Source organism: Crinia signifera, chromosome 5 (assembly GCF_055691185.1).
Source record: "Crinia signifera chromosome 5, ASM5569118v1, whole genome shotgun sequence".
Lineage (NCBI taxonomy): Eukaryota > Metazoa > Chordata > Amphibia > Anura > Myobatrachidae > Crinia > Crinia signifera.
The window spans coordinates 116,717,944-116,730,978 of NC_139221.1; the positions used below are offsets into that span (position 1 = coordinate 116,717,944).

The 13,035-nt window shown below is 41.5% G+C and overlaps 1 non-coding gene across 1 annotated transcript; it reads right to left on the bottom strand.

Annotated features, from left to right (window-relative positions):
- Positions 1-2,165: 2,165 nt before the first annotated feature.
- Positions 2,166-2,363, bottom strand: LOC146006060 (U2 spliceosomal RNA). The gene has a single exon (XR_014444102.1). It is a non-coding gene; the product is annotated as a U2 spliceosomal RNA (small nuclear RNA).
- Positions 2,364-13,035: the final 10,672 nt, after the last annotated feature.

Sequence of the window (13,035 nt, forward strand, 5' to 3'; positions counted from 1 at the left end):
GCTGTTGTTGGAGGGAGGTGGAAAGTTGTGGAAAATTAATCAATTAATTTCTGCGGGTTAGAGTAGGCATGCATGATTTCTGTTTCAGTGAGCTTGAGGTAATGGAGGAAAGTGAGAGGGTAATGAGATTGTGATCAGAGAGAGGTTATGGAGTGTTAGTAAAATCAGAGACTGAGCACAGCCTGGTGAAGACAAGGTCAAGGCAGTGGCCTTCCTCATGAGTGGAGGAGTCGGACCACTGGGAGAGGCCAAGAGAGGAGGTTAGAGAGAGCAGTTTGGAGGCATGCAGAGATGGGGGACTGTCAATAGCAATGTTGAAGTCACCCAGGATGATAGTGGAGATGTCAGAGGATAAGAAATGGGGGAGCCAGGCAGAGAAATCTTCCATGAATTTAGATTTGGGAAGCCCATGTGGGCGATAGATAGCAGCAACACGCAGAGAGAAAGGGGAAAAAACCCTAATGGAGTGTACTTCAAATGATGTAAATGTGAGTGAAGGAACTGGTGGTAGAACTGAGTATGTGAAGGCTTGTGACAGTAATATACCAACTCCACCTCCTTTACAGTTACCAGGCCTGGAGGTGTGAGTGAAGTGGAAACCACCATGTGACAGTGCTGCAGGCGAGACCTTGTCTGATTGTGTGAGCCAGGTTTCTGTAATGGCCATCAGGTTCAAGTTGTGAGAGATAAAGAGGTCATGGATGGATGTTAATTTATTGCAAACAGAGCGTGCATTCAATAGGGCACATTTAAATTGTTTGGTGTGTGGTGGGAGGCATGTGATATTTATGAGGTTAGCTGAATTTCTAGGCTTAGAAGCAATGACATCTGAGTGGGACAGGTGGTTGGGTCCTGGGTTTGGTGATATGTCACCAGCTAATAAGATTAGAAAAGAGAGATAGATATAGGTGGATGTTTGCAGTTTTTTGTATTGGTGATGGGATGTGGATGTGGAAGTACAAGTAGAGATGTAAGTAAAGAGCTCATGATTGTTTAGAAGAGGGGAGTGAATAATGGAAGAGGCAATGTGTACTGAGTGATGAGTGTCAGGGAGATTATAGGATGGTTGAAGTTTGGTGAGTATGCCATGTAATGAAATGAGAAGTAGCATTGTGGTGAGCATGATGTGATAGTATACAAAATACCTCAATCTTGACATTAACTCCAGCCAGTATTTCCAGGATCAGCCTCACAATAGAGCAGGGTTCCTCAAACTATTTTGCTCTGGGACCCCATCAGACAATAAAAATAATTACGGGACCCCAGAAAGTTACTGCAGAAGATCACATAACATGTGTAGTCATCACAGAGCACCTGCATGGCAGCATTGTGGAGGCATAAAAGAGTCTAAAATAAACAATTCAACAGATTTTTGAATAGTTGCAACCCCATACTGAGAGGGTCAGGACCCACAGTTTGAGAACCGCTGCAATAGAGTGTAGTCCAATCCGGTGCTTGTGCTCCTCTGCCACCACAAAATGAACCGAATTCTTTAATCCTTCCATTGTTCCTCCACAGCAAAAATACTCCATTGAGTCAGGGGATTGCCCCAAAGCAGCCCCAGGCTCAGACCATAGCAATAAACTCTGATCTGAGCCAAAAGGCCAAGAATCGATAACCCAAATGGGGACTGAGCAAAGCACGGCACCCAAATTTTGGGGACACATACTAGTGGAGATCAGCACTATGGACACCACACAACTCTACAATGAGCGGCCCAAAGCTAGCTAGCTTTCAAATGGTGTGATTAAGTAGGATTTTGCATTGGTAAGTTAGCAGGTTAGTGAAGAAGTGTTCCCAGTTATTTTGCGAGGTCGCTGCGGCCACTAAGCTATTTAATTTAGGCAGGCTTCAGCTTATTTAGGTAGGCCGCACATGTGGAATTCGGCCCTGGAGTGCCCTAAACCATCAAATCAGCTTGATTCCTGGAAGTAAATCTAAGGGAGACAAGAAGTAGACACCAAATGATACACTGTAGGCCAGGTTTCCAAATATTTATACACAACGGTTCAAAATAGAAAATGCATGGATTTGCAAATAAAAGAGGTGCTGCAAAGCAATTGATGAAGGGACACATATGACAATTGCAACAAAAAGAGAGTGTTACGGATGCAAAAAGGCACATTTGAAGGATAGCAATAGTCTATTTTTGGATGACAGATTAGGAAAGGTGCACTGGTCCAGGAAGTACTGCAATACCAGGTCAATGTGTGGAGTGGACAGAGCAAGCTCTTCTTCCATCTCCCTGTTCTAAAAATCCATTTAATATATGGCCCCCAGATAGGGTCATATCAGATATTAAACTGATAAGAACAGTTTTTTTTCTTTTTTTTTTACCACTCTGTGGTGTTAAAAACAGTCATTATCTTGCTCAAAGATTTGTTCTGAACTGTTTATATTCACACTAATCTCTTCATTGTGGCATAACAAAGCATAAAATGATTATACAATAAATCAGACATTTAATTATTTCATAACTCTTACAATATGTCTCCACTTTAAAACTTTCCACACCCCTCAGTGATCGCGAAAACCCCCCAAGTTATGGGTCCCTGGGACCCCTCACTTACAAGAATCGGGGTCCTACTTGACCTTTTCTGGGTTCCAACAGAATAAAGCCTCCTCTCCCCTTCCCCAGCATGGCACATACAGAAGCCTCCTCCTCTACTCCATATGGCATATACCCTGAGCCAAGGGATAGCCTGAGCCTATTTTTTTTTGGGTAAGCAAACATAGATTTGGGCACCCCAAAACTGTGGCTATTGTGGGTTGGGGGGGTAATCAATTGGCAATTTGCCCACTCACATAAAGCAAGATACACATATACTAGAAAAAGGCATAATGTCGGAATAGGGACACCTGTGCTGCACCAATCCGGATTCTGCCCCTGTCCATTGTTTCTAGAACTAAATTAAAAGTAATGGCAGCAGGAACAGGAGGGATAGGGGGAGTGAAATCCCAGCAGAGTCCTACAGGCAGCTCTGCCTGTTGAGAGTTAATTGGTGATCTGCAGCCTCTGCCAGTTGTGCAGTGAGGGGAGGAGGGGACAAGTGGGCCATTAAGAGCCAGCACTCAGAGCCTGGAGGAGGTGACAGTGACACACAAGAGAGCAGCACTGTGAGGTAGGAGAGGAGGAGGGAAGTCTGCAGCCCGAGTCCTGCTAGCAATAAATCCCCTTACATGACACAGCCAAGTAGCCTGCTACATGGACCACACACCCCTCTTACCTCTACTTCCTGCCTGGGTCTGCTCCATCCTCACTGCCACACCTCCCTGGTTCTGGCCCCAAATGCTGGTTTCAGTTCCTCGTGCTCCGTCCTCACACCAGCCGCAGCTCTGTTCCCCTGCTGAGTAGCTGCTTCTGGTGTTGGCTCCAGCCATCTGTTGTTGTGGCACAGTGCAAGAGCCATCTTACGCGGCTTCCGTGCACTGCTGCCCATGACTCTGCGGTGACAGGGACCCTTTCATTTTTCATGCCCAGCAGATGTATGAAGTGGCCGTAAGTCACACTGTGTCTTCTCCACGGTCGCATCACAACTGAGGGGGAAATCGATCCCTCCGCCCTTGTCACAAATATTAACACGGCGTGCACGCCGAAATGGCTGGGTCCCAGGTAACCCAGCCATTCTTAAAAAATGAGTCCCTGGTGCTCCAAAGTGGGTAAAATACTCGCTATAGCGTATTTGCGAACCCTGCCCCTTCTGCATCAAAATTTTTCCTCTTTCTTTTATCTGACAAATAATACACAAAAAGCTTTCCCAGAATCATTCTCACACAATCATTAACAGTTAACTCCTCCTCCTTGAAAATAATCAAATTTCTAGCATTCCATAAGACCTTTCTAACACATCCTAATGAAAGCCTACTACTGTAATTCTATTATTCTCTTTACCGATGGCTCCTATTCCAAATAAAGCAACTTTCCAACACATAAAATTAATATTCGTTAATTCTTTGCATAAACCCCCAAGACATATATCTGAACTAACTAAATCTTGTGCATGCATAACCCCATTCTTTCCTTCTGCTTATTTGCCATATCCCCTCTACTTAACTTCTCCCATATCTCTATTGTCTTAATCTGCTTTAAATTCCCAATTACACTTACTTTTTCTCTATCAGTTATTATTTTCATAATCTTTTTCTTATCTATAAACTCTTCTATTGATACCCCTAATAAATCTTGCTGCCTTATACATTTTTCTATCACCTCATACCACCAAGAACACCTGAAAGCCATTGGTATTTTTAAATCTCTCTTCATCCATCCCAACCCACACCAAGCCCACCCTGCTGAATATCTCATCATATATGATACCTTCAAATCCCTATTTAAAATCTTCAAACACATCACTATATAATGAACATTCAGAAAAACCCAAATATCAGGAAAACCCATTCCTCCCTTCCTCTTGTCTTTCACTACATCCTCTCTTTTTAATTCTCCCATATTACTATTCCAGAAAAAAACAAAGAGTACCCTACTCATTCTTCTTGCACACACTCCGGATGCAGGAAAAACACAACTCACAAATAATAATATTGGTAATATCACACTCTTAATTACTATTACTCTCCCTGGCATAGATACATTTCTCATCTTCCAAAAATCTATCTTCCTTGACACTTTTCCCTCTTTAATAATCTTATCCGACCTAATAAACGCTAACAAAGGTTCTATAATACAAATAAAAAGAATTGCTGACAAAGGGCAGCCTTGCCTTACACCAGACTTAATTTGAAAATCCCTACTTACCATTCCATTAACCAAAATATTACTCCTAACATTCTTATATAAACCTCTAATACACTCAACAAAAACATCTGGAAATCCCATTGCTTTTAAAACTTTGAACAAAAATATCATGCGACACTCTGTCTCGTATGCCTTCTCGAAGTCTAGTGTCAATAATATACATCTCTTTTTTTTCCTCGCTCTACAATCTCCCAATATATCACAGACTAAAATTAAATTATCTGAAATACTTCTATCTGGAACCCCACATACCTGATCCTCTCCTACTACCGTATCAAGAACCTCTCTCATCCTATTTGCCATAATTTTAGCGAAAAATTACAGAGTTCAAAAGCGTTATAGGCCTCCAATTCCCCAATAATCTTTTATCCCCCTCTTTATGTATTAAAACTACTATCCCCTTTTCCATATATTCTTTTATTACTAAAAATTAATCTACATACTTCACAAAAATCCTCCTCAATAATACTCCAGAACACCTTATAAAATTCACTGGGTAATCCATCAAAGCCCAGTGTTTTATTATCCTTAGCATTCATCACAGCTCTTTTAACCTCTTAATTTTTCACTACATCACTCAAAGCTGGTAAATCAATCTCATGCACCTTCTCCTTTAAGATGCTTAACACATCTTTCTCTAGACCTCCATCTATATCCTTTATAACAAACAGCTCTTTATAATAATCAGTCATCTCATCTAACAACTTAACTCCTCTCGCCTCCTTTTCTTCTTTATCTAAAATGATATCTGTTTCTCTACTATTACTACAACATTGCTTAAAACAATATCTCCTGCATTTCTCATCTTTCTCTAAACAATCAACTTTTGCCCTAAAAATAATTTTCCTACCTAAATCTACCATACATTTATTAATTTCACACTTTGCTTTAATAATTTTTTCTCCTACCTCCTCTCCCATTTGCCTTAATTATTTAAAAAAAACAAGTCTTCTACTCCAGCTTAAATATTTATCCCTTTTTTCTTTTGCCACCTTATAACTTCTACTTTTAAAGAATTGTTTTATTTTACCCTTTACCCACTCACACCCCAAAAAAATATCCTAAAAATCTTTTTTTCCATTCACTCCACAAAAGTTATCTATTCCCCAAATCCTCATATATCCTCTCTTCTCTTAATAAACTATAATTTAGTTTTCAAAAACCCTTCCCATAGCACAAATCTGATTCTTCCCATATCTGGCAAAATAAACCTTCATGATCAGAAAAAATATATATTCTCTTGAAAAAAATTCGAAAACCCAACATCCCTAGAACAGAAAAAAAAATCAATTCTTGATTCCGTTTCCCCATTATCAGATAAAAAGGTTTTAGGCGCAGGCTTCCCTGCACATTTCACAGCAACATCTACAATAGAAGATCTACAATAATGTCCTTCAAAATCTTTCCACTAACATCAACTATATAGTTTCCCCCTTCCCTTTTTTATCCTTAACATCTATAATACAATTCATATCTCCCAACACAATTGTTGGCTTTGATTTCTTTGTTTTTTAGCAATATCCCTAAACCATCATTCCTATTTAAAGGAGAACCGGACCAGATACAGTCCCCATACATCCATTCCTCCTCCTCTCGGAGAACATGATATCCCATACTCTTAGATACAAAAAATATCTGCGTTATAATTTGCCAAAAAAAATCAAAAACAGCCGCTCTCCATTCTCTGCTTGTGATTATTCTCACATTAAGCGAAAAGATACCCAAGGCTCGACACAAATTATGTATAATTTTGGCCACCATCTTTTCAGCCTTAATTTTAACAGGTTACTCCGAAAGTGTTTTGCTTTCTCCTTCATCCTGTATCCTTCTGTCTGCTTGTACAGATAGACAGATTCTCGCTTGCAGGAGCGACCCCCCCCACCTGAAAAATAGGCAGTTCCCTCATTTGATCTGTCCATCTCTGTTTCAGGAACTTCATCTATCTCCTTCTCTTTCTCTGACATTATTTCACCTAATAATGCTTTTTCTTCATAATACTCTCTGCGACATTCTTCCTCTGACCCAATTTCATACCGGGGTTTCTTTCTCTCTCTCATTACAGACTTGGCATTAGTTGTCATAACTGTAACTTGTTCTGTCTCGCTTTCAAATTCTTCAATCCGCCCAGACACTTTAAACACACCCGGACTTGGTGCACTATCAATCACCAAAGATGCTGGATTTGCCACCCCCTCCTCCATAGTAGTAGTAGTACGTTTATTTATAAGGCGCCGCAAAGTGTCCGCAGCGCCGCACATAGCAAACAAAAAAAAACAAATTACAAGGTAACGTACAGGGTGTGTTGAAAAATACAGTATAAATAGGGGTATAGCTGGTAGAATCTCCATCTCCATCTCCTCCTCCGGCATCTGATCCATCTGCCGTATAACAGTACAGAACTCTATAGGTTCATTACTCCACTCAGGTGCAGCAGGACTCTCCTCATTGGTATCCTCAGCCCTATCAGGTTTCCTTTGAGCAGGTTCCTCTTTCTTATCAAACCATGCTTTCCTGATATTATGCCTGGCAAGGGAACAATTTTTGACAGTATGACCTTTCTCTCCACATACATCACATTTTCTATCCTCTGGGCAATTCCCAGCCTCATGTCCCTTCGCGCGGCAATTCCTGCATACTTTTCCAACACTGCATTGGTCCTTGGTAGGCCATTACATGAAACAAGTTCTGCAAAAATGAGGCTGACCCGTATAGAACAAAAACCTCTAAACCCAACCACACTGAAATTTAAAGGTGGGTGTTTAGTACCTCCAACATTATCTCTGTCAGGTTTTAGTGTCACCCAAAAACGTATTTTGCCATTAAAAATGTCGAGGACGTTCTTTTGCTTCACTCCTCTCACATTACTGCAATACTGAAAAAGCAATGACCAAACCCACCTCCGTAAAGGGATTATAGACATGAACTCAGAAGTCATAGGTATCTCCTCCATTGCAAAAAGAGGAATCATGTTCACTTGATCCATTTCTGTATCACTTTCCTTACCTCTCAATGTCTCGTACACATTTAAGCAGAAGTGGAATTGAGAAAAGGTTACGTCATACAGACCTTGCTTTTGAAAATCCTGGATACAAATAACATCACTTTTAGTTAACCCACCAAGTTTCTCCATCAGGTTTCTGAAGATAAACGCCACAGAGTTCTTCAGGCTGTTTTTATCCACCTCAAATCGAATCGTATTCTTAAATCCAGGGATCCTTCATGAAGAAGATTAGTACCCAAGGTACAAAAAGCTCCAAAATCACCTTCTCTGCACCGCAGTACAGCACTCCCAATAACCCGAGACTCCCTGCAAGGGGGACCCCTGATCACCTCCTGCCCAAACCTTGGCAATAAACTTCGGTCTGAGCCAAAAGGCAGAGAAGCAATAACCCGAATGGGGACCAAGCAAAGCACAGACCCAAATTTTGGGGACACATACTAGTGGAGATCAGCACCATGGACACCACACAACTCTACAATGAGCGGCCCAAAGCAAGCTAGCTGCCTGCCTGCTTGCATACTTGCTTGATTGTTAGCTAGGTGGCCTAGGCCTACCAAAACCTGCACTCCTGCACACCCCTGGGCCTGCCTAGCAGACAAGCGGGCACACTCCAGCATTTTTTTATTGGTAGCAGAGTTAGTCCTAATTTGCATATGCCCCACCTCTGCTGTTGACACGAGCTCCACCTCTGTTGTTGGCATGTGTGCACACCCATTAGCCTCCTGGAAGACAGCTTTTGTTTTAGCTCTTTGCTGCTTGCTTGCATGCATGCTAGCCTGCCTGCCTGCATCTATCAGCTGCAGTGCAGTCTTAGCTGGTCCGACCATCAGGTGGATTGCAGGCTTGCCTGCTTAGTCAATTGAGAGAAACTATGGTTGTAGGCGCCGCACAGGATATATCACCCCTAAGTGCAGTAAGATAAGCAAAAAATTGGGGTTTGTTGAAGAAACCAAACTACAGTACCTCAAGTGTTTTATCGGTGTAAGAGAACCTCCAATATCGTTTTAATGGTGTTTGGTGGTGCTCCCAGAGCTAGAAAAATACATAGATTTACAAAGAGAGACAGAAAGCTCTTTTTTGGGGCACTCTTAGTAATAATAGAGGGTTTTTAATCTAGGGTATGGTTCGTAATGGAATACTAAAAACTTAGCTTTTAATAGACTTGATTAGAATAAAGTGTGCATTTTATGATAAACACAGTACAAACAAATAAAGACAGACATGCAGAGGCAGGTTTTTGGCATAAGATGGGCAACCAGCTTCCACAGAGTGGATGGCCTTACAGGTTCCCCTCTAATGTCAGTTGCTGCTTGCAATTAGATATGAAATATAGTTCTCAGTCTGCTAAATTGCACTTGGACTCAAAAGAGATAAGTTGGAGGGAATTCCGTTGGTAGTGGACACTTTAATTGATTTCAAGTGCTACCATTAGACAGTTCCCTTCTACAAAAGAGTTGCTTTATCAGACATAGTCACATAGGGTGATGAGCTAAATTGCTACTGTGAAGACTATGTTGCCACTTCTAAGATTTTTGCAGTCAGGTAATTTTGTTACAGTTTTTTATGTAATTTGCAATTAAAAGTTGCCCTAGTGGATAGAGTGAAATAAGAGTTAAGACACTCTTCTACTGTCCCTGTTTGGGCGAGTGCAATTCCTTGGTGTAATTATACCATTGCAGGGAGCCACATCGCAATTCAGGGATGAGAGAGAAGTGTGAAAATGAGTATAGAAAAAGTCACTCTTCTGCTGTCCCCCATTAGGACGCCTGCAGCCCCTTGTTACCATTTGATATTGCAAAAGGCTGCTGCTGTAATCATGGGGATGAGAGAGAGGAGAAAAAGAGATATACAGTACTGCAATTTTTGAGAGTGATACAGTTTGAAGAATATATACTCAAAGAAATAGAGATTTCTCACAGATCACTTTCTTGGTTATACAGTATATATCATGTGGAAGCTATGGAATTTCTGGTATCCTCCACACAACAGTATAATAGAAAAATACTAAAGACAAGCATCACATTACCCAGCAGAATGGAAATGCTAGTGAAAGTGAAAATATATTGTTCAGGTCAGTATCAAACTGTTGTATAAATATTCACATTAGTATGTATTCAGGTGCAGGAAGACCCGGTTCCCCTTTTACCTTAAAGTTGCACAATGCCCTCAATAGTTTACTATGTAGCGGAGGCCGTAAATGCTGTACAATTTATGGTATATTCTACACATCAATTATTTAGAAAAATGCACCACAATCACCGGCAGAATGGAGAGACTTGGCGACAGTACATGAATGGTAACAAACTGTTGCATACACGGGGTGTGTGTTATGCGCGGGGAGACCTGGTTCCCCTACTACCTTAGAGTTGCACAGTGTCCTTAGTAGTTACTGTGTGTCAGGAGCCAGGTTGTCACCCATGATCTGGATGTGTGTGGAAGCGCCGTCAGCGTGATCAATGTCTGTGGTGGCAGATCCCCGGTGTAAGGGTGAGTAAGCTGCGTCCGCTTCATGACTGCCGCCGGGTTCTCTTCCTGGTTGCTTCTCAGTGTAATCTGCACCGATCTTTGCTGCCGCTGTTCGTGTCTGTGGTGAGGGTGGGCACGCTGGGTCTGCTCTGAGGGAGCGAGCTTGTTGGTCCCTCACTGTTCAAAGTGCGTGGAGCGCTGGTCCGGGCTCTCAGGTGTTGGTCGCCACTTTCTGGGTATGGGTAAAAAAAGGCAAAAATATCTCAGTAAAGTGGGAAAAAGAAGGGTTTGAAGTGGTCTGATAGAGCAGAGCTCTGTAGTTCCTATCTGGAAAATGCGTTTCACCCTGTAATGGGCTTGCTCACATTATTGAAGGTAGCAAAGTGAGATGTCTGTCACATTTAAAAAGTGGCTGTAGCCAATCTGCTTTCCACACCAGGAAATGGGTGGAGACAGTGTTAATTGGATCGGATTGACAGTCAATAACTCAATTGAGAGATGTCAGCGCTTGTACAGATGTCAGCGCTTATATAGGGAATATACCTTGTATATAATGAGCATCTTCTTCATGCTAATTGGATGGATTTGGCAAGCAATAATTCAATTGAGAGAGATGTCAGCACTTGTACAGATGTCGGCGCTTATAGGTAATACAGTATACCCTGTATAAATGAATGTTTTCTTCATGTGAAGCATATAAAAGGGGATGTTTTTACAGGAGATTCATGACCCCCTACAGCAGCAAGGTTTTGCTTTATAGTGAGCGGCTAAAATGTGCAAAATGGTACATGTTTGTATTGGGATCATTTACTAATATTCTAATGTTTTTTTACATGAAAAAAAGGGGGTTTTAATAAATACAGAAATGCGGATATTCCCGGGATCTCCGTTTGTGATAAAGTAGTGGCTGGAGGAAAGGAAAGAAAAGAATAGAAAAAAGAAAAAAAAGAAAGAACGTCTCATTAATTCAATATCTTGGAGCCTAAAAAGTAGAATAGTTTACAGATAATACCTCCACAATTGCAGTTTAAATTATGAGGCAAGACATAGAAAAGAAAAAGGGCGGAGAAAGAAAAAGAAAGAGAGAAGGACACAGAGGAAGAGAAAAATGTGTGAACACCTGGGAATGTGATATATGATGTGTTTGTAACAGGGGAGCCGAATATTGTCTATATTTTCAGAAAGAGAGAGATGGCGATGTCTTTACAGAAAGGCACCATAGTTGATGTACTCGTTCATACCAGATGGAGTGTTGAGGGTAAAGGTCAGGTCGCCACCTCTGATTCCTAGGTGGATTTTCTCCAATCCATGGGCCTTGAAAAAGTTCATGTTGCCTCTATGTTTTAAGTAGAAATGTCTTGCGACTGATGTCAACTGTTTGTTTCTACGTATGTCCAAGTCTGCGTTTCTGATTGAACCTACGTGTTCAAGGATTCCCTGTTTCAGCATCCGTGTGGAGATTCCTACATACCTTGAGCCACAGTCGCACGTGATGCAATATACTACTCCTTTGGAGCTACAGTTGATGTGTGTTTATCACCATGTTTATTTTCAAATTCTTTTTTCCGGGTCATATATTGGCAAGATCTGCAAGTGCCGCAGGGGAAAGATCCAGTGAGACTGGGCTGTTTTTGTTCTGTACGTGCAAAATGGCTTTTGACCAAATGATCTCTTAGATTAGGTGCTCTGCACCAGCTCATTGCAACCTTGTCCTGTAGGTGTTTTGACAAGTCAGTTTCTGATTGAAGGATGTACCAATGTTTTTGTATGGCCTGTTTAATTGTACGCCTTTCCTGACAGTAGTTACCAATGAAGCGGATTTCTTCTTTCTTGTCTTGTTTTTTGTTGGTAAAGATTACAGATTCTCTGTTCATGGATTTAGTACAGGTTTTTGCTTTCTTGATGGACCGGTTACTGTATCCCCTTTCTCTGAGTCTGTTGGAGAGTTCCTCACTTTGGGTGTTGAATACGATTAGGTCCGAGCAATTTCTCCGAAGCCTCAGGAACCCCCTTTTCAGGATGTTCTCAACTGTAGGTGGAAAGTGGTGACTGGTTTGGTGCAGGAGGCTATTTGTGGCTGTGGATTTGCGGTAGTTTGGTCTCTATGTTGCCAATGTTGTCCTTATAGATTTTCAAATCAAGGAATGAGATTTCAGAGTCACTGATTTCATGTGTCAAACGAAGGTTGAGGTTGTTGTTGTTCAGGTGGTTTATGAATTGTAGCAGCTCTTCTTTGCCCCCACTCCAAATCATCACAATGTCATCGATATATCGATACCATAGGGCGATGTCTTGTGTATGATTCTGTGTTGTCGTTTTCTTCACAGAAGACTATCTCCTTCTCCCACCATCCAAGGTATAAATTTGCTTACGTGGGGGCACAGGCCACCCCCATCGCTGTCCCCCTCATCTGCAGAAAAATATTGTCATCGAAAGTGAAAATGTTATGATTCAAGATGAAATTAAGGAGGTCGATCAGGAATCTCTCAGTCTCCAAAACCACTCATTTGTAAGAAATATCTGACAGCTTGAATACCCTGCTCATGATGGATGCTGGTATATAAAGATTTAACATCCAGACCAACTAGTAGATGTCCTTCCTCTAATTTAACATCATGTAGTATTTTCATAATATCATCAGTGTCCTGAATATATGAGGGCAGTTCAAGCACATGCTGTCTGAGATATAAGTCGAGGAGGATACTGGCGTTTTCTGACAGGCTGCCAATTCCTGAGACTATGGGTCTTCCAGGTGGTGTGTCACAGTTTTTGTGGACCTTGGGTAATAGGTACAAGGTGGGTATCCGTGGTT